A 20,737-nucleotide genomic window follows, 5' to 3' on the forward strand; every position below is an offset into this window, starting at 1 on the left:
TGCAGAAAGCTACAGGAAAGAAATTTCTCGAAGCGACTCCAAAGACCCAGAAAGCATGGGAAAAGGTGGCATTCATCTTGTCATAAATGGTACTGACACAACGATAAGTAGTAATATCCCTCCAAGTAATGTTATTAATCATTATTTTATCTATTTATGATCTTTGGAATGCAGTTATATCAATCCATGAAAATTATCGATCTAGCATCATTGAGGAGATCCTCCTCACCCTTCCAAGTAACCATGTTGTTATGAGTGACCACCACGTTGGCTACCCAATCAGCGGGGCCATTTGCTTCACGACAAATGTGGGAAATAAAACATTTATCAAAGGTGTTAATGAGATCTCTAGCATCCTTTATAATGTTGTTGATAGTCCATGAAGGCTTAGAAATTCCTTTAAGGAATTTAATGATATTATTAGAGTCCCCCTTAATCCATAGATAGGGACAGTTCCACCTTTTAGCCAGGAGAATGCCTTGGAGAGCAACCATAGCTTCCACCATGTGGTTAGTTTGGCAACCTATAGGAATAGCAACCATTTCCTTACAAATGCCATTTTCATCTCTGAGAATTGCACCACATCCCGCTGGTCCAGGATTGCCTTTGGCAGCTCTATCAAAGTTGATTTTGATCCATCCATGAGGAGGAGAGTTCCATTTAGCTTCAAGTCTCTTTCTTTGTTTAGAATCAATACTAACAGCACTCTTCATATTTTAGGAGTTGAGTATGTGAGCTTCCATGGGATTGACAGGATTCCATGGTTCTCCAATGATCCTAATGTTCTCCACAATAGCCCTTTGAATTTTTTGAAAAACAACAGCCTGGGTGAGAAAAGTATCCCTGAAGATGCGGTTGTTTCTTTCTTTCCAGATCCCCCACAGGATGTGAGGGAGTGAGAGTTGCCACACAGATCTCAAAATGGGATTAGACCAATGATAACTCCAAGAATGGAACAAATCTTGGATAGAGTTAGGAAACACCCATTCCATACAAAAATTCTTAAGAAAGCTTTCCCAAATTGAAACAGTGAAAGAATAGTGGATTGCCAAATGGTCCACAGACTCTTCCTCCTCGAGACATAAAGCACACCTATTAGGGAAGATAAAACTTCCAACCTTCAGGTTGTCTAAGGTCAAAATTTTGTTTTGGAGGATGGTCCAATAGAAAATATTGATCTTTGGGATAAGACCCTTTATCCCGGCTTTAGACCTGAAGGGGTTCTCTGAGGGGGCTGGGGATAGCACTCCATACATAGAAGAAACAATAATGATGCCTTGGGGTTCAAATTTCCAAATAAGAATATCTTCCTCATTGTTCAACCAAGAAGAAGACAGGTGTTCCTTGATATTGATAAGGTCAGGGTGAATACCTTCAATGTTCTGTCATTTATCACATATCCAATACCCCTCAGCCAAGGAAACGAAGACTCTTTTACAAGGGGCAGAAAAAGGGGCCCAATCAGGGATTTCCAGCAAAGGCTTATCAAGCAACCAGGGATCTTCCCAAAATTTAACTTTCCTACCATTACCAACTCTCCATTTCACCCCTTTGGCAATGTTGTCTTTACACTTGGAGACATGATTCCAAATGTGAGACCTGTTGATACTGAAATCACAATTAATGAAAGAGAAAAGAGAAGAAGATAGAAGAGGATACTTACTTCTCCAAATTTTACACCACTCACTGTCAGAGTGGAACAATCTCCAAACCTGTTTAGACAAAAGAGCTTCATTAAGGGCCCGGACTCTCCTCAGGCCCAAGCCACCTTTTCTTTTCAATCTAGAAACCTTGTCCCAAGCCACTAATGCCATTCTTTTCTTTTCCTCTACCTTAAACCAAAGAAAAAAATTTTAATTTTTTTCAATAGCATCAGCAAACTTAACTGGAATTCTAAAGAGACTGAGGGCATAAATAGGAATGCTTTGAAGGGATGCTTTAAGAATTTGTAGCTTGCCAGCCTGACTTAGGAGAGCACCTTTCCAACCAGCAAGCTTTGTTTGAAATTTATCCACCAAAGAGATCCAAAAGGAATCAGGTGGAGCAATGCCCAGGGGGAGGCCTAGGTAGGTAGCAGGGAGATCAACAATCTGACATTCCAAAATTCTGCTAATTCTATGTTGTCTTCTCTCGAGAGTGTTGATGAAAAACACTTCACTTTTAACCCAGTTGATAAGCTGGCCAAAAGAAGATGCAAATTTGCAAAGGGTGTCCTTCAGGATTCTGGCTTCTGAAATGCTTGAGTCCCCCATAATGATGGTGTCATCCACAAATTGTTGGTGGGAGCAAGTATCATCTGCAGAGGAGGGTTGGAGACCTTTAAAAATACCTCTAGTCACCATGCTTTCCATGGACCTACCAAAACATTCAGGCATAATTATGAAGAGGATAGGGGAAATGGGATCCCCTTGCCTCAATCCTCTGGAGGCTTTAAAGAAGAAGGAGGGAGATTCATTAACAAGAATAGCAAAGGAGGTAGAGGATATAAGTTGCTTGAAGAGGTCCACACATTTGTTAGAGAAGCCAAAAGCCAAAAGGACCTTCATGAGAAAAGACCAATCGACCCAATCATGGACCTTAGATAGATCCAGCTTGAGAATAAAACCCTGCTTCTTACCCATAACAAGGGAATGGATGTTCTCATGGACAGTTATGATGGAATCAAGAATTTGTCTTCTTGGCACAAAACCATTGTTCTGATGACTGATCAGAGAGGGAAGGACATTCAAGAGTCTGTAGGTTAGGACCTTGGAAATTATCTTATAAAAAGAGTTGCATAAACTGATTGGCCTGAACTTATCCATGGAGTCAACACCTTGAATTTTGGGGATTAAAGCAATGAAGGTGCCATTAATTTCTTTCAGAAGTTTTCTTGCCCCAAAAAAATCTTTAACCCCATTGGAAACATCTTTCCCAACAATATCCCAGAACTCTTGGAAAAAGAACATAGGGAAATCATCAGGTCTAGGGGCTTTGTTGCCTTCAAAAGAAAAGACAGCATTTTTTATCTCAAAATTCGATGGGATGGAAGTTAAGAAATCATTCTTCTGCTCATCAATAAGGCAAGGAATGTTCTGAAGGAAGAAATTTTGAACATCATCATCCAAGCTTTGATCCCTACAAAGAAGATCAGAGAAGAAACTTTTGGCCTCATTTCTTATCTCCTCCTCCTTAACCAGCTCCACATTGTCCACCATCAGTTTTTTGATCCTATTAGCTGCTTTATGTTTGATTGTCGACATATGGAAGAATCTGTTATTCTTATCTCCTTCCTTTAGCCAAATACATCTAGACCTCTACTTCCAAAAAGATTCTTCTTTAGCTATGATTTCCTGGTATCTTTTGAGGATCTCATTTTCTTCAACAATAGTCACAGTAGAGAATCCATTCTTCTGGATTTGGACCTATATTTGGCCTCAAAAATATTCCCAAAGCTGGATTTATTCCAAGTCCTTATGTTGTCTTTTATGCTTTTAAGTTTCTTCACAACTCTATACATGGCAGTACCCTCAACTTGAATGTTCCACCATTCTTGAATTTTATGAGTAAGATCTAGATGTAAAGTCCACATTTTTTCAAACCTAAAAGGAAAATGCCTTCTCCTATTTATGTGGTCAGCAATAAGAGTTATGGGATAGTGGTCAGACCCAACACGAATGTGAGTAGACAGAGAGCAGAAGTAGTGTCTATACCAATCATCAAAAATAAGAGCCCTATCAAGGCGAACTTGAATAAGGTCATTTCCAGCCCTCCTATTACTCCAAGTATAATTGAAACCTTGCATCTCCACATCATTAAGAGCCTGAGTGTTTATAAAATCCATGAGGGCCAGTCTTCTATCCAACTAAGAAGGGCTTCCACCAAGTTTTTCCTCCTCTCTCAACGGGGTGCTGAAGTCTCCCGTGACCAGCCAGCTGAGGTTCTTGAAGCTGTCCCTTATTTCCATAAGTTTTTTCCAAAAATTGCTTCTAGCTTTCAAGGTGTTAGGAGCATAAATGTTTGTGAGGACCCAAGAGGTTTCATCTTTTAAATGCTCAAATTTAATGCAAGAAAAATTGCTTTCTTGAATAAGAACTTGACCTCTGACACTATTGAGATTCCAAATTGTTGCAATGCCTCTAGAGGCACCTTCCGAGCTACCACCACTGATGCTCCCAGATTTAAATAAATTAAAAGCTTCAACCTTATCTCTAATCATCTTAATTTTTTGAATAAGAAAGATACCAGGTTTACTATCCCTAATCATATTCCTAATAATATCATGCTTGTGGGGATTATTAAGACCCCTAATGTTCCAATAAACAATCTTCATGATTACTTACCAATTCCTAACTCCTTCAGAGTCCTCTGAGTCCCATCTGCTATGTTCTTGTTGGCCTCCTTATCTCTGACTTTTTGGTTTGAATTTCATCCTGGGGATGAGGAGACATACCCTACATCAACTTGAGAAATTCTACTAGACTTCCTTAATTGAGCGGCAGAGGGAGTGGATCCTTTTTTGTTCCTATGTTTTGGAATTTTCCATTCGGCTTCTTTCTCAAAAACCGCTTCAGGATTGCTAAGGATTCTAGAAATTTCCTCTTCATTACCCTATTTAGGTGATCTGGATTCATGTGAAGAGCTATTGACTATTTTAGAGGCTTGATCTGAATCTGAAAGGTTCGGACCTAATATAGCACATTTTTGGGCCTCTTGAAAATCAGAACTAATTGTGAGAGGGGGAGAGTCAGCCTTTTCTTCTTGTGATCCAGTGATGTCCCCTTCCTTAGATTGTTCCACTTCCTTAATATCCTTATCCTTTTGATCCTCTTCATTGGAAGCTTCCTTACTGGCCAAGGTGTCAGCAATTACCATCTGGGTATTTACTTTAGAAGATTCATTCTGATCTATTATTTCCTCTCTTCGGATCTGCCCTCCCAGGGGGTTGTCTGCTTTCATTCCTTCCTTCCTCAGAGATTCTTGGGGGGGGAGATGTTTAGAGACAGGGGCTGAGGAGACCAAATCCATATTCTCCCCCAGGGGTCCAAAACAATTGATATCCACTAGGTCAGTTTCCTTATTTTCTGAATTTTTTGACTTGCCAGACTTTTTTCTCCAGAGCCTTTCTATTTTCTAAGTTGACCTTATTTGTTATTCCTTATGATTATTAGCAGTAATTTCTATGCATTGTTTGTTAGGTTTTGCTCACTAGGCCTATACCTTCTCTATCATAGAATGGTCTCTATCATTTTTTGTCTTTATTATTGTAGCAGACCTCTATCCTCTTATTGACTACATCAAATATCATAATCTTCTCTTTGATAATATTTAATGGTGATTGTTATAACACTTTAAGAGGTCATTGTTTGTACATCATACATCTTTTACTCAGTCTTTTAAATGATCTTACTTCTAATTTGTCTTTGTCAAAAGATTGTTGTCTTACTATCCTACCTCAAAGGATTGTCATTTCATTTCCCATTCAGTGTGTATGGAATTATTTACACCTTTATTTATTTTGTGATTACTTTGAGGCTTGAACTGTCATTGTTCTGAGAGATAAGGCACTTGTAATTTTTCTATACCCTGCTCACACCTTGGCCTTTGTTGGCTTCAAAATGTATTCCTTGTCATAAGGACTGTGACTGTCATAAGGATGGTGTCCTCATCATTATCAATGCAACTTTGGGGGCTTCTTTACTGTGTATAGTTTCATCCAAACTTCAACCACCCTATATCATTGCAAAAAATGTGATATCTTTGTTTTTACCTTGGCAAATCACTGTGTTGACTGTGATCTCTTCCTTTTGTTGTAGCTTTATGTGCATTGTTATGCTTTGAATCTGTACTGTTCCGCTGAAGGCTTCTTCCTTGAAGTATTTTCCAATAACTTTTGTCTCTTTGAGAACACAGTAAGCCTGACTCAAACATGAGTTTTCAGTCATAGGTCATTAGTCATTTTAATTCCAATACAAGTCTAAAATAGAGGACTGCCAATGATTGTAAATGTAGCCATTGAAACAGTGGCCTTCTTTGAATGTACTAACAATGTCTTGATAGTCTATTCTCTCTGTGATCTTTGAAGTTCATTATTATTGATATTGATGGTATTCGTTGTGATCTTTCTGTTCTTGTTCTCATGCCTTGTACACTGAGATTTAGCTCTGTTATCCTAACTCTATTGGGGTTTTGCTCATATTTTGTCCTAATGACAATTAAATATCTATGATTTACAAGCTTTGTGTGTCACTATTTTGACTTTGTCCTATAACTTTTATCCTTATGAAGAATGTCTTGATCTACTCTTCCTAGTGGACTACAAAAAAAGAGCTTATACTGATCTATCAATGTTCCTGAGTCTCTATGGATTGTATCTTTCTTTTTGTGCTATTGATTGCTTACATTGAAAGATCTGTAAAACTCAAAGTCATTGTTGTATTCTATTGTTAATGTTGCTCCTACACACTTCCACAGGGCTGCCTTCAAGGAGAATGACTATCTTTTGATGGAAATGACACCTCAAACAATCTTTCTACCTCTCTTTCACCATGTCTTTTATTTTGTAAGCCACAAAATGATTATGGTTGTTGTATTTGAAGGGTATGACCTATTACTTTAAAACTTGTCCATCATTGAATGTTACATGATAGCTCTCCTCAACTAGTCATACCTTGAACCTTTGTATTGAAAGTCATTGTTATTGAGGCTGCTAAGAACCTATGGTTGCTACTCCGTATCATTTTTTATTGAAAATTATCTTTCTTATATCTTTGTTCATAGAAGATCTCTAAAAACAATATTGACTAGTGTGGCGTATGATTCAAACCTCCTTGGATCAATTTCAAGGTTTTCTCACTCTTGACAAAAACTTGAAAGTAAATCAGTGATACAAAGACAAAATTCCTTATGCCAAGCCTATTCTATAGGATGAAGCCTCCCTTACTTCAGCCATCTTACTTTCTTTTCGGTGTGACTTATAAGAATATCTCAAAATGAAAATACAAGATCCTTTCTCTCTTTAAGAGTAGAGTTTTGAAACCCTACCTTCTAGCAGAGGAAATTGTTCGATTGAACTTTTGATTTGAGAGGCTTTAACTATGCACTTTCACATAAGGATCTCTTGCACAGATCGGATAGCTACTTGCAACTAGTTCTTTAATGATGTATCAGTTGTAATAACCCTTTGCATGTAGTTCATGAGGTGGGAAAGGCTCCATTTTCACAGTGAGGGCATGAGACTGTAAACAAACTTAGAGAAAGACTCAAAGAAGCCCTAAAGCAGCGTAGAAAATCTTTTTAAACTTTTTCTTTTGCTTTTCATTAGGGGAGAGGATCCAAAACATGCACGAGATCCAATAGGTGCAATAGTACTAGAGCGGTTAGGGGCCCACAGGTGTGTGCCTGATCACCTTCATTTCGAACCCCAAAATATACAAATTTACAAATCAGTTAAGTAACTGATATAAATTAAACACATTTTAGTATAAAAAATGTTTGTTATATATATATATATATAACATAAAGTTCAAATTTTAGTGGTCAAACAAGTTGGACTACTTCAAAATCCACCTGTACATATCAGGTCCACAATCCAATGTGCCCAAAAATGGGTTGATTGTTCAAAAAATAAGTGTCTTTTCAAAGCACAAACAAGGAAAACATTAAATCTTTATAGAACCCACTACTTGACATAACATCACTACAATGCCACCTATGCACCCATGGACTCAAAAGTGGCCCATCAAAGGTCACCTAAACATATTGTTGTGTCCATGTGTGCATCATATAACATCACCTCCTTAACACATAACTTCACCCTCTATGTCATCTGTCCAGCTCGAACAAGCATGTAGTGATCACTTCATTGCATACATACTGGTCATGTCACCAACACTTAGGCCACCTGCATCCACCGCAAGAAATATTTAAGGCCACCAATTTCGATACAAAATTAAACAACTTAGACTTGAATGGCGAAAACAAATTGGCTCTACAAATTGAATGGAGATTCAAAATTCAAATTGGATATGGTGCAAACATTAAAGAGGGCACAACAACAAATACATGTATATAGATAAATAGACATGAAATCATCTCATTGCAGTTACGAAGAAAACACGGCAGGCATTGAAAAGGTGTAAGAAGACATAGGAGCAATAAGTCACATTTTTTGTTTCGGGTATTAATCTTCTTCACTATCCACGTTTGTTCTCATTTGCCTACACTCATTACTATATATATTCAAGTTCATACAGTTGTTATCATTTCTTTCATTCAAGTTTTACACAGTCGTTAGTATATACATTTACTTGTGGACATTCATGTTCATAGAATCAAGTTCATACAGTCCTTTATATATTTACTTCCATACATTTACTATATGCATTCAGGTTCATAAAGTTGTTACTATATACATTTACTTCTATATTTTCAATAAAAAATATTACCAAAAACATTTACTATACATGTGGCATTGGAAAGTTACCAAAACCTTCAAAAAACATTACCCGACGCATACAGAACTTAAATCCTTGTAGACCCCTATGGGATCATTAACCCAGAAGTTTCCCAACTCCCATTTTGGCTCTGACGGTCACTAGTCATCACCATCTTCCCCACCTACACCTCCCACCGCCTCTATACCATGCCCATGAGGGCCAAATTATTTATCTCGAAGATATTGTTTCAATAATTTCCACCCCACCGTCGCTTCTGCACTCCTCGAGTCCCGATCCTCCCCAATTTTCCATCTAATAGAGGGGAAGAGGAAATGAAATCCTTCTTCATTTGCATCCTTCCCATCCTCAAGATTAAATCCTATACCTAGGATGGCCCTGTCGAGCAAAGACTGGAAGCCACCCATCCATTCCTTCCCCACGCATGTCTTCAACATCCACTCTATTTTGTCGTTCTTGCCAATCTCCAACCCCCATGCTGCCACTATGGTTACAATATCCACGTTAGTGTGATACCTGTGTGGTGTTTACATGAAGCAGTCCCCAAGAAGCACCTTCAATGTAGTCATAAATTCATCGTCCTGGTACTTGAAGATAGATTTCAACCTCTTATCCAAAAAAATTCCAACAAAAGTTAGTTGTTGTCTCATTGTGTAAAGGGTGAAAGTGGCTTCCATGCTTTCTCTACAATTTCCCAATGTCACTCGTCCCCTACACAAACAACAAAATAGACTATATTCTTCAGACAGTACCTACTTCACCCCTATAAATACTACCATCTTACATCCTTGCATCGACTTAAATGCTTTGAAAATATGGCAGTGTCCCAAATATCTCAATGATCTTCACACAATTAATGCACACTTCCCATTCGAACGATTTGATAAATTGGGATGAAGGCCATTAATTTTTAAATGCATGGGAATTGATAAAAGGAGTATTAATTATTCTAATCACTGGGATTTTATTCCTTGCATCGATATCCCTCATTTATTTCGTAGTTAATAGTCCTTTTTCCAATTCCCATGCATTAACAATTAATTCCCATGCATAATTCTCATGCCTTTAACAATTAATGACCTTCATTACTTGTTTAACAATCAAGAGACTTTGTTTTGTATATAAAAATATATATATATGTATGTTTTTACATAATTACATATAATATATATAGCTTAAACTCTTAAATTGAATCCGTAAAACAATGAAAATGAAACCCTTTAGCAAATTTCAAATAGTGAATTTGAAGCCCTTAAACCCTTAAACGGTAACAATGAAATTCAAACAGTGGATCAAAAGACACTTTATTTTGTATAAAAATATATATAAAATATATATATGTACATACATATATGTATGTATATACATAATTACATATAATATAGATAGCCTTAAACTCTTAAATTGAATCCATAAATCAGTGAAAATGAAACCCTTCAATAAGGAAAATGGAACCCTTTAGGCCATTTCAAACAATGAATTTGAAGCCCTTAAACCCTTAAACAATAACGGTGAAATTCAAACAATGAATCAAAAGACACTTTATTTTGTATATATACATGATATATATACACACATACATATATATACATGATATATATATGTATACATATGTGTGTGTATATATGTATATGTATATGTATATGTACATGTATGTATATATACATGTGTGTGTGTGTGTATATATATATATATATATATATGTATATATACATATGTAAATATATACATATATATATACACATGCATATATACACATGTATATGTACATATATGTATATATACACATGTATATGTACATATATGTATATATACACATGTATATACACACATGTATACATATATACACATCTATATATACATACATATACATACACATGTATATATATACATATATATACATGTGTATATACATATATATACATGTGTATGTGTATGTATATGTATGTATATATACATGTGTATACGTGTATGTATATGTATGTATATACACATGTGTATATACACACACACACATATATACACACATATACATATATACATATATACATATATACATACATATACATATATATAAATATATACATACATATACACACACATATATATATACATATGTATATATGTATATTATGTATATATGTATATGTGTGTGTGTACATATACATATACATATATATACATATACATACACACATATGCACACACACACACACACACACACACACACACACACACACACACACACACACACATAATTGCATATAATATATATAGCCATAAATTCTTAAATTGAATCCATAAAACAGTGAAAATGAAACCCTTCAACAAGGCAATTGAAACCCTCAAGGCCATTCAAACAATGAATTTGAAGCCCTTAAACCCTTAAACAGTAACAATGAAATTCAAATAGTAACCGGTGACTTAGCAATTTGCCACGTGTCCCGGTCTTACTCGTCCACCTTATCGTCTTTATTCCACTTCAGTGTGTGGACCAGAACATGGTTGGGCCTACACCCTAAACTTGTCATGCTTACCATCAGTATTGAACAAGATGGTTGAGTGGCAATCAACCACATGGCAACCCAATCGACCACCTCCTCCATAAAAAATTATTGCCAACAACTTCAAACTTGGTCTACAATGGTATTAACTACACATCACCCATCCTTACTTGCACCTAAAGGCTCACATTGATCAAGCAAAACTCCATTCAATACGCTTGACACATCATGGATCGAGTCATGTTTCATTCCTTTCTATCCCATGTATTATCGACTCTTAGACTGCTTTCACATCACAACGTAACTGGCAATGGGACTATGCAAGTTAAGTTGTCAATCCAAGCCATGCTTTCCATCTAACAAGTATTGATCTCCATTATTGACTATAACGAGAACACACAACCATTTGAAGACCTTAGTACTTGAGAATTGTGTTGCAGAGACCATTCAATTTGAATGTTTCAGTGCAACATAATTCACGAGTACAAAGGTCTCAAATAATAACATGTCCTCATTGTATAGAATTATAACAATTGCAATCAAAAGGCACTTTATTTTGTGTATGTGACACATGGTTGATTGCAGCAGTGTGAGGGAAATTGCATCCATTCATGGTGTATACAATCTATCTAATAATATTGCAAATTTGTAATATTGCAATTTGATTACATTGTTCAAGCTATGTGTGTACTTGTTCAAATTGTTCAAGGTTTGTGGGTACTTGTTAAAATTGTTAACACCTTGGCCCAAACATCGCATTACATTTGAATGGACTAGATAATAAATAAGTCTTGTAAGAAATTATATTGTGGACCTTTGAAGTTAGGGTGTGAACGCTCTGGCCCCCTGCCCCTACAATGTTACTTACACAAATACATATGTATGGTAATCTATACTTGCATGTACAAAAGCATGTACATGTATCTACGTGTATGTGTGTTTGTCAAGGTATAATCAAACAAAGTATAAAGCAATAAGGTGTGTGTGTGTGTGTGTATACGTACATACATACATACATACATACATATGCATTTACATATACATATACATATATGTATATGTATATGTATAGATGTATATAATACATATATACATATGCATACATACATGTATGTATGTATATATGTATATGTATACACATGCACACAAATATATATTCATGTACATACATATATGGAAATACATGTACATATATGTATGTATGTGTTTGTGTGCACTAGTGATATGTCAAGCTTGGGTTTAAGGATTTCAATTTCACTATATGTGTATGTATATATATGAGATGGAATCCCTAAAACAATGAAATTGAAACCCTTAATCCCAATATTGACATATGAGTAGTGCATATATTTCAGGAGGGAAGAACTAGCATATATATACATACACACACACACACTCATATGTCAATATTGGGATTAAGGGTTTCAATTTCACTATTTTAGGGATTTCATCTCATATATATACATACACATAGTTAAACTCGTGTACATACATATATGTATGTGTGTGTGTGTGTGCACTAGTGATATGTCAAACTTGGGTTTAAGGATTTCAATTTCACTGTTTAAGGGATTCAATCTCATATATCTCATATGTGTGTGTCTACATATATGTATGTATGTATGCATGTATGTATATGTATATATTTACATATATGTGTATATGTACATATATGTGTATATGTACATATATTTACACACACAAAGATACATATACAATTATATATATGTATATGTATATGTATATGTATATGTATATGTATATGTATATGTATATGTATATGTATATGTGTATGTGTGTGTGTATATGTATATGTATATGTATATGTATGTGTATATGTATATGTATATGTATATGTATATGTATATGTATATGTATATGTATATGTATATGTATATGTGTGTGTGCGTGCATATATATATGTGTGTGTGTGTGTGTGTGTGTGTGTGTGTGTACATATGTGTGTACACACACACATAGTTATGTATATGTATATGTAGTACACACATATGTACACACACACACACACACACACACACACACACACACACACACACACACATATATGTATGTAGTACACACATATGTACACACACACACACATATATGTATGTAGTACACACATATGTACACACACACACACACACACACACATATATATGTATGTGTATGTGTATGTGTATGTGTATGTGCATGTGTATGAGTATGTGTATGTGTATGTGTATATATATGTAATTGTATATATATGTGTGTGTGTATATAAATATGCATATATATGTATATGTATATGTATATGTATATATGTACATACATATATACACACATGTGTGTGTGTACATATATGTATGTACATATATTGTATATACATATGCATATACATACATATACATATACATACATACATACATACATGTGTGTGTGTGTGTGTGTATTTTGGCCTCCTTATTTCTATGCAAGAGTGATATGTAAGGAGAAGGGATGTGTAGCTAATGCCACTGCAAGGAAGAGTGTATTGTATACCCTTAAACCAATCCAACGAATGGTATACCAAATTGTGTTTAAGGGTTTCAATTTCACTGTTACTGTTTAAGGTTTTAAGGATTTTAATTTAGCAGTTGTAGGGATTCAATTTCATGCACACAAACTCACAAATAAATATAGACAATTGTATTAGGTGTATAATTTTCAATTTCAAAGGTAATGTTGGGTTAAAGGTTTTCAATTTCACTTTAACATTGGGTTTAAGGTTTACAATTTGATTGTTTAAGGTTAACTAAGTATATTATTTTAAGGTGTTCAATTTCACTGTTTAATGGAAAGTAAGTATTAAAGGAACTTCACCACTATTGAAGGAACTTGGCAACTATTTGAAAAACAAAGAAATAAAGGAACTTCAACAATGAAACTATGTATTAACCTAACCCTTCACAAATATTAAAGTAAAGTGGTTTTATAATTGAATGAGAGTAAAGGATAGTAAATGAATGCAACCAAGTATACAATGTAGAGATATAATAGAAGTAGATAAGATTACATAAATTGAATCCCTAAAATGGTTCAATTGAAATTGAAACACTTCAACATTCAAATATAAACTACCTATATATAAAATTGAAATTGAAACTTGTTACTATCAAATTGCAAACCCTTTCACAATGAAATTGAAACCGTTAAACCCAATTGAAACAATGAAATTGAAGCCCTCAAACCCTTAAAAATTAAAAGTGAAATTGTAACCCCTTAAACATTAACATTGAAATTGAATCCCTTAATATGTTGAATTGAATCCCTAAAACAGTGAAATTGAAACATGACAACATTGAAATTGAAACCCTTCAACCCTATTGAAACTTTCAAATTGTACACCTAAAACCCTAAAACACTAAAATTGGAACCCTTCGACAATGAAATAGCAACCCTTAAGCCCAATTGAAATAGTAAAATAGAAACCCTTAAACCCTAAAACATTAACAATAAAATTGTAAACCCCTAAATCGTAGCAGTGAAATTGAAACCCTTAAATATTAGCGAAATTGAAAGTGTTTCATGTTTACTGTTGCACGAATTCAATTTAACTATCTGAAATACATAATTTGAAACCATGAAACCCTTAAACATTAACGGTGATATTGACAATAGTGAAATCGAAGCCATTAAACCCAACATTGACAGTTTAATTTAAACCTTTGTACAAATTAACAAAGAAATTGTAAACCCTCAAACATCAATAGTGAAAATGAATCCCACATTTTGTTAATTTGAATCCCTAAAATAGTTAAATTGAAACCCTTTCAACGATGAAATTGAAACCCTCCGATGCAAATGAAACATTGAATTTGAACCCCTAAAACCCTATAACATTTACAATGAAATTACAAACACATTTACAGTGAAATTGAATCCATTGAACTCTTAAATTGAATCTGTAAAACAGTGAAAATGAAACCCTTCAACAAAGAAATTGAAACCCTTCAAACCAATTCAAACAGTGAATTTGAAGCCCTTAAACCCTCAAACAGTAACAATTGAGATTTTAAACCTATAAACATTGACATTGAAATTGAAACAATTGATTTTCTGCAACAATAAAAGTGAAACCCTTAAACCAAATGGAAATAGAGAACTTGAAACCCTTAAACATTAATGGTGAAATTGTAAACCATTAAACCAATTATTCACAATGATGCTTGAAATCAAAAACATTAAACTCAATATTAACAGTGATGCTCAAAATGAATTTTTTTTGTATTCATAGGTCACCATTAAAATGTCAGTAAAGCTAGAACATAGAAGTATGATTCCCGTTTTTATGTATTTGTGTTTATGAACACAAAATGTAGTGTTTGGAAACACAAAGACATGCACAAACGTCGTAGAATAAGAAAAAAAAACAATGGAGGACATCATAGTTAGAGCACAAGTGCAAAAACATAAAAATAAAGGATAAACTATGTATTCAAGAAATCAAACACAAAAAAGCACACTAGGTGAAATTGGTGGGCCTTAGTGAGGATAAATCCTCACCTAGGTCGAAGGGGAAAACAACATTAGTTTCCTCTATGGTCGTTGTTTGTTTGTCCTCGTCATTCGGCTCCATACCTACAACATGAGCACATGAGGAAGTAATGCAAACAAATGGGGAAAATGAATCCCAAAACGTTGTGAGACCTATTCAAAAACCAGTGAAGGCGCAGAGGAAGGCATGCATTACTTGAGTCAAGATGAAGATGTTTTGGACCCTTGTTGTATTCGCAACATCCCATGTCAAATATGTTGTGGTGTGAAAGAAATCATTGAGTGGAAGATACGCAAGAAAGGAACGAAGGAAATATGGCTCGATCCATGAGGAGTTAGGCATATTGAATGCAGTTGTGCTCGATAAATGTAAACCTTTAGGTGCATGTAAGGAGAGGTGACGCGTAGTTAATGCCATTGCAAATAATGTTTGAAGTTGGCGGCGAGAATTTTAAATGGAGGAGGTGGTCGATTGGGTGGACATGTGGTTGATTGTCATGCACCCACCCCGTTCAATACGGACAGGAAGCATGGCAGGTTTAAGGTGTTCGCCCGACCATGTTCTGGTCGATGCACCGAAGTGGCATAAAGATGACATTGTGGACAGGAACGAATGGGACACATGGTAAATCACCGAGTCAACACCTAATATTTTGATTTGGAGTTGCCAAGTCACTGATATACTTGGTGGAGCAATAAAAGTGGTCATGCCATGGACCCTCGAAGTTAGGGTGTGCATGTTCTAGCTCCTCTCCCCTAGCATGAACCCAATTTTGCCTCCAACATGGATAAATATGCTTAAAAGATCCTTTTAAGAGTTCTATCAAATAGAAAATGTATCATTTACCTTTTCATTTATATTGACACCCCCTTTCAAACTATTCAAAAACCTTTCAAATCTTTGGATAAAACCTAAGACTTGTTGGAAGGCTGGTTTTTTGCCTAAAAATAAAAAGTAGGTAACAATAACAACACCTACAAAGCTCCCCAAAAGTGTGTGAACATTGCCGGTCAATCTTGCAACTTCAAATAACAAGGAAAATGATTATTTCTAGGTACATGTGCCACAAGCAACCATGTCAATCCCACATACAAAAGATCTATTCCTTAAAATAGAATTAAACCAAAAAAATCAAATAATTTATTTATTGATTCAAGAATAATCATCAAACAAACTCCAAATTTGACATAATAGCAAATAATTTAGCAACATTTATTACAACTTAATTAACATTAAATATAGATAAAAATATTATTATTTAATTATTTAAATTTTGTACATTTATTAATAAAAAAAAGTTACAATTATAATCTCAACTCTAAAAATTTTAAGGTAATTGTTATTCATTATGCTAATTAATTTAACATTGTAATTATTTGTGTGGAAATGTTCTATTCTCATACAAATAAATACAAAATTTATTATTTATAAAATTTTAATTTAGTCAAATATTAAATTAATAATAATACTTCTAACAATATACAATATTTATTAATATAATTAATTAATAATTCATTTTAATAAATTATATTGTAAGTAAATAAATAAAGTTGTCTCCCCATTTCAAATTACAAAGTGTATAAATATTTTACATAACATTATAATAAAAAATAATAATATTTTACCATATTAAAAAAAAAAAAAATTATATGCTATATTACACTATATAAACACCACTTCAAATAGACATTAAATCAATAAAGATCACCCTACATTAATAACTGTCTTTTTTTCTAAATATTAATCTCATATGAAACATATTACTACGTAGTTTAGCTCCTAATCTATAAAAGAAAGTATAAAACAAAATTTAAAGAATAGATTTAAAATAAATCATCAAAGGTTTTTTTTTTTTGGTTAATTTTTATAACTAAAAGTTGGATAATTATTTGTCATTTTTAAACATGGATGAATTATAAAAATATTATTGACTATTTAACCTGTAATATATTTGATATTATTAGAGTAGGATGGTGCAATTGAAATATTAGAGATTGTCCTAAAAGGATTTTGTTAATATGTCCATAAAGTTTAACCTCTAATTTAAAAATACTAAAGAAATCTAGCAAACAATAGAGGAAAGTTTATAGCTATTCCAAATATGATTTTTTCAAGTTTATAATGTTGAATGAATAAATATTTTTAATAACATTCATGAGGCCAAACAACCTATGGAACCCACAGATAGCTAGCAACATGGATAAGCACGTAAGTCCAAAACAAAACAGTCCGGGGACACATACCTACTTTATCTTGTTTTCTTTTTGCATCTTTGATCTTCCATTGTATATCTCAATCAAGTAATCTACAACTTTTGTTATCCTTTCTTCTTCAAACAAATTACTCAAGGAGCCCACATTTAGAATCTTGATGTAATTGATCTAAACATCCTTGTAAATCACACACTCCATAATGTAATATCATTCTATGTCCATCATTTCTACAATACAATAGCAACATCTTTTATCTACCCACTCTTCTTTACATATTATCCACCTTCCGATTTCACACCTAAGTTGATGTGAACTAGTTCTTAGCTGAGCCAATAACATTTTTGCTTTCCATTTTATTTCCACTCCTATATTATTATTTTGTGCATAGTCATTTGTGAGATTTAAGTGTTAGATATAATATTCTTTTTTTCTCCCAAGTTGTCTTGTCCACATGCTTTCTTTGAATTTTTCTTACAAATACCTTTTTATTTTTCTATTGATATTTGGGCATTCTTTTATGCTATTTCCGCACATATTTATCCACTTGTCATTTTGTTTCATTCCACATGCTCTTCCTTCTATACAATTTCTCTTATGTTGTTATTTTAGGCCAACAAGATAGATCTATGTTCTTTAGCCTTCTTAGATAACTTAACAACCGGATCATTGCCAATGCCTCCACAAGAAGGCACCAGCATCAGCAAAGACAATCTCATATAGAATGGATGATTTTATATTGAGGCTATTTGTGATTAAATGTTTTTGTAATCCCTCTATTTGTCTCCATTTCATTGCTAATGTGTTGCCACACCACCAATATCACTAGCAACCTAAAAAGAATTTTCTTAGTCTTCCAATCCCACCATTCAACTCTTTTGCTCTATTTTGCAATGAGTACAAGGCTTTTCATCCTTCTTGTATCCTTTTTGTTCTAAATGTCTCCCAACTAAGCTTATTGTGGAAATCAAGACCAAGATACTTATAATCATTAACCACTTGCAAGGTGCTGCCCCTTGAAGAGAAATTCCACAAGAAACTTCTTTCTCTTCAACGTAAAGATCATGACCTTAGTTTTGCTAGTGTTCAACTACATACCCACCTCTCGGCAAAACAATGAGTTTTCAAGCATTCCCTCAAATCATGTGTTGTTTTTGTCATTAAAATAAGATCATCTGCATATAAAAGAAATTTTATTCCATAACTGGTCAAGTGAACATTCCCACCACCAAACTCGTCTATCCACTCCTCAAATTTATCAATGTACAACCCAAATAGCATAGGACATAATGGGCAAACCTGCTTGACCCCAATGTAACTTTTGAAACATTCTGATTATCTCTGCCTGGTCTTAATTTTAGTCCAAACTTGCTTATATAGCCTATGAAAAGCAACCCTGCATTTTTCTGGAATTGCCAATTCGTCTAGTCCATAATTTGCTTCTAGGTACAGTGTTGAAATGCTTTCTTGAACTCAACAAATCAGCAAAAGACCTTTCTTCCCTATTTATCCCAAACTTTCTTAATCGTGTGTTGGAGTGTAATGGAGTGATATGTCCTTTTCTAAAGCTGCATATGGATCCTCTTTGTTTAGTTTCTTCTTCTTATAGGATTTTGAGCCATGGGAAGCAAAGTAACATGCTGCAAGATAAATTACGAATTCTCTAACCTCTATTTTTATCCATATGTAGTGGTTATTTGGATCTTCCTTTTCTACCGGTATGATTCTTTCCCAGGACTCTGTTACTAGAATTGTTACACCGCCATGATCCTTTCGACTTTTGGTTAACTCGTTCCAAACAGATATCTATGTGTAACCCTCAAAGTTCGAAACTTTACATCCCTCATGTTAATGTTTTAAGACTTACGTGATAAAATCAAAAAACCTTAGCGTAAACACAAATAATTGATTGATAACCTCAAATACTTGCAAAAAAACACTCCATGGCCATCTTTGCTGCTTCCACAAATGAACAATCGATCTAATACAGTAAACTTCTAAGGGTTTTGTAGAAAAGCATGGAGAAGGGTAATCATACTGTTCTGCAAAGAAATAGCAGGACAGATGAGCATGAGCCTTGTCTTGTTAAACATGTCAGAATCTGGGGAAATCTAGGAGTGGCCATATGTCAGTGAGATTTCCATGTAATTACCAAAACAAATTGTGTTTTTTTAATACAAATAGATCAGAAAGTTTTGTTGTGCATTTTACAAGCAGGTGTCTGGTTATACATGGTTTGATGGCTACACAACAAACAGGTGTGGCAATACTATTTGAATAAAATGTACATAAATTTATTATATGCTACAGTGTTTTCCCATGCTTCTCTACTAAAAAGCTACAGCTATGGCTTAAGTAATGTGTCAAACAGTTCAAATTATTGTATACTTTTGCACGAGCTAAATATGCCCCTCAACATACACAATGAAGTTTAATAAGATAAGAAGGAAAATAAGCAGTTTCGCAGCTTAAAGTATTAGAATGTAACTGTTCATATCAATATTTTAGCAATCAGGTTTTCTTCTATTTTCAAAAAGAAAATTTATCCAGAAAAAACTTTATCCTCCCCGTAATCATAACTGACCAGTACAACCAAATAGAAATTTATTAATTAGAAAAGCTGGCTGGTTGTAACACTCTAATACCTGAAAGAAACAATGGAGTCTGAAACATGTGTTCCCAAATGACAAAACAAATTTTATTTACACGTGCAGCATGTTCCAGAATAGTAATCATCTAACAGAGATGACTAATAATTTAGCAAACCCCATTTTAAATTAACAAGATTCCATGAGCATGACTTACCCTGTAGGAGACGACAGATAATGTGTTCAAGTTATGATTTTGTATTAGCTATTAAAATTTGCTGTGGGTTGAGAACTTGAGATACAAAATGATTTCTAATCTAACAGCCGAAATTGATTGTAGTTCCTTTAATCTGGTACAAGTTACAATGAATTCATAATCACTGAATAACAAACTTATGTATCTCTACTACAAATTTACAACAACACATCCTCTTTTAAAGCATTTGCTACATAGATTTTCATTCATACAGCCTAAAGTTTCATA

The sequence above is a fragment of the Cryptomeria japonica genome, chromosome 9 (genome assembly GCF_030272615.1).
Source record: "Cryptomeria japonica chromosome 9, Sugi_1.0, whole genome shotgun sequence".
In the NCBI taxonomy this organism is placed as follows: Eukaryota; Viridiplantae; Streptophyta; class Pinopsida; order Cupressales; family Cupressaceae; genus Cryptomeria; species Cryptomeria japonica.